This window comes from Cololabis saira, chromosome 12 (assembly GCF_033807715.1).
Source record: "Cololabis saira isolate AMF1-May2022 chromosome 12, fColSai1.1, whole genome shotgun sequence".
Taxonomy (NCBI): Eukaryota; Metazoa; Chordata; class Actinopteri; order Beloniformes; family Belonidae; genus Cololabis; species Cololabis saira.
In genome coordinates, this window is record NC_084598.1 from 81,195 (window position 1) to 84,705 (window position 3,511).

The 3,511-nt window shown below is 39.2% G+C and overlaps 1 long non-coding RNA gene across 1 annotated transcript; it reads right to left on the reverse strand.

The window, feature by feature from the left end:
* Positions 1–1,395: 1,395 nt before the first annotated feature.
* Positions 1,396–2,737, reverse strand: LOC133456214 (uncharacterized). Its single transcript, XR_009783784.1, has 3 exons — positions 2,647–2,737; positions 2,017–2,121; positions 1,396–1,473 (listed from the first exon to the last, which is right to left on the reverse strand). It is a non-coding gene; the product is annotated as an uncharacterized LOC133456214 (long non-coding RNA).
* Positions 2,738–3,511: the final 774 nt, after the last annotated feature.

Sequence of the window (3,511 nt, forward strand, 5' to 3'; positions counted from 1 at the left end):
TGCACTGGGTGATCTGCTGGTAATAAAGAAGGGTCTGCACTGAGGGTCTGGAACTCCGTGTCCTCTCCATCCTTCGGTTGGGCCCCCGTAGCATCCACCCTGCTACAACGTTGTTTGGCAATACGGGGCACTGGGAGCTGGGCACAGAGTGGTGATTCCTAGTTGCTGTGTCTTGAGAATAAAAGACCGCTACCCAGATCCACATGGACAGTATACAGGTTTCATCCCTAGTAGGGTGTAAAAAAAATTGTCTTGAATCCCTTCAGTACATTTTTTGTAGTGCTTTGTTTTGTGTTCTTTGTAAAATTTGCACTGAGGTGGACAAAGTCCTAAGTTCTGTTTATTTAGTCATATTTGAATAAAAAATTGAAAATGATAAATGCCTTTCCTTTACTATTTCAGCATAAACAAGCTATTACATTTCTCACCTTCTTACATGCTAAATGAATAATGACAACGAATGTGGTATAACACTTTGTTTTATTTAAAAAAATCTGTAGCACTGTATTTACACAAGAAAAGCCGTGTCCAGGGACGGCCGACAGATCAGGCTTTCCATGAGATGTCACTTTGAGCTGTGGCCATCTAGTCCTTGGGCAGTGATTTACCTTTTAAGGGGAATATCACAATTAGAGATCTGACAACAATTACTGCATTTCAAAGACACAATGAATGACAACACTTCAACTATGTTTCCATTTCAAACAGTAACAAAAATTCATGACAGTTTTCTAAGTGGTTTATCCTTTGCTTTGTTTATATAACTACAGGTGCATCTCAAAACATTAGAATATCATGGAAAAGTTCAATATTTTTGTAAGATATTTTAGACAGAAAATAAAAATATTTTCATGGTGTCTGAAAATATGTATACATATTTTATTTATTTTTCATTTCTTGAAATATCTTACAAAAAATATTGAACTTTTCCACGATATTCAAATTTTTGATATGCACCTGTATTTTAGATCATAAGTTATGATATGGATTTTTCAAATTACCCTTTCCACATAAGTATGTTAGCACTTCATGATCAAGCTACAATACTGTAAGAAAACACACCTAGCCCTCTGCTGAGTTGACTCTGCAAAAGCTCCTGCGTTGATGGGGCAGGGACACCTGACAGAACCCCATGTTGACGCGGATCGTCAGGCCTCTTTCTTGCGGTCCGTGGCAGACCCGCATTAGCGGACAACCTGCACCGCAGAATCGCACTTTGGAGGTCCACAATGTACCTGTAGTCCTTTTCCACCTTTACTGTGTAAAGGCTCCACTTTCTGGACTTTTTATTGTACACCTTGCCATATCTGCCATAAGAAAAAAGATTATAAGCGTACTGATACATTCATATTACCTTACAATGTACAGTATTTTGTTTTTCCACCTAAAATTAAACATACTGAATAGAGCCATCCGCCCTTCTCTTGGCTGGTCTGTAAACGTGGTGGTTGTAGTCTAGGCCAGCCAGCATGACTCGAGCAGCGTACACGGGCGGCGAAAAGCTGAAGCGTTTGCTGGCATACATTAGTATGTGATTGTGGAAGGACTCCAACTCTGCAGTTGACCTGAGAGCACAGAGGAAAGATACAATTGCATACTCATACTCTGGTAATACAAATGAAGACATAGCAGGACAAATTCCGAAGTTCATTGAAATATTTGCATAGGGGAAAACAGTAAGTTGAAAAAAGTGGTAACATACCTAAAATTTAGATATTTGTGTACGTTCTTTAGCCAGCGTGCATCAAGAACTACTCCTGTCAGTCTCTGGTGTGCCACAGAACCCTTCTGGATCCACTCCTTCTCACTTTCCTCCACCAAGGGGCCATGCTGACAGGCCCCAAGGGCCCACACATGTTCTCCTGTCACATGGTGAAGTAGTCCAGCCCATCTGTCCTATGGCAAGAAAATTACACATGTTGTGAATAATGTGGTCAATAACAATAGAAGCTAATTTTGCCCAATAGCTAGTCAACAATAGTCTGGCCTAGATAGATGAATTTCAATAATACTTACAAAAAAGTCTTCATATGTATCCGCAGTCTTGCAGCAAAACCAGAAGTGGTTGCAGATATCCTTACTCCACATCTGAAGGATGGTGCACCCCCTTTGCTGTCCTGCCTGACATTGTAGCACAAATACATGTTTGTGATGTCAAATAAGTTTATGAGAAGATAATTGATGTAGATGATTTTTTTTTTTTAATCCTGCAATATCTATTAGCGGCTAGTCTGCCTGCTGACAGCTGACAAACCAGTTTGTCGCCTTTTGTCGGGTCATGTTACTGTTTTCTGTTGTAATGACAATAACAGCCTAAAAATAAATAGCCTTATATAGGGCTAATAAATAATTATTTATAGTAATTCATTGGTTAATGTTCATTGGAGTAGAAGCAATACTATCTCATTAGGCCCAAACACTGCACAATAATCAGTCAAATAATGAAAAAGAACTAGTGAGATTTGTAAATTTATTTTCATTCTTTCTTTGTGAAGTAAATTCCTTACACAGATCTCCATCAGGTCTTTTTTTTCCATTCTTTATGTCATATTGGGAGTATTTTGTATTGTGAGCCCTATATCGTATCGTGAGTTTAATATTTCATTACGCCCCTAATGTGTATCTAGAGAGAGATCATGAACTTACTGCATGAATTCTTTTCCCCAAACTTTTGGACCCATGCCACATGTCCAGGGTGTGTCGGACGCCACAATCTTTATATTTCCCTTTGTTGTCTGTAGGACAAAAAAGTCAGAGGACATATGCTAAGTCATAATCCAAATCATTGTCCAGTCATAATAATGTAAGTGGTGATTGTGGCCTGGGACTCTATGCACAGAGTTGGCCTGCTGAAACAATCTCCTGAAGCAAATTACAATAATAAACTTACTGAAGAGGGCGAATGCGATTATCTGTTTGGAATCATTGTCCATGGCAGTATATGTACAATACTGCGCACAGAACCCAGGACTGTCCATGCGAGCATCTCCTTTGAAAATAAATTAGAATAAAAAGAGAGAAAATGTGATAAGAACATTTTCCTGTTTGTAATTTTATGCTGATCCAACTGCATGAAAAACCACTGCGCAATATGTCTCAACCTTTTTTCTTTTAACTTTAGTTTTTGGTCTTAGTATCAATATGCATCTGCCTTGCCAATACCATCTCTTGGGAATAAATACATTTAGATTATATGGTGCATATTATGAAGTATGCATGTGTGTGTGTGGATGCATGTGTCTCAAACTCACCCAGGGCTACAACAGGCCCTTTTGACTTGAGCTGGGTGATGACTGCGGCTTTCTTTTCATCCCAGAACTCCTTTATAGTGTCCACACAGTAGGAGTACTGAGTCCTGGATCCTGAAGAATGTTGAACTTGTCACCATCCCCATCTTCATAAACTTGAACAGTAGTGAGATCTTGGAGTAGTTGTTGCCCGACAGCAGGATATTACTCGAAAGCATGAAGTCTCCAACTAGCATCCCATATTTCAACATTGGCTGGGAAGC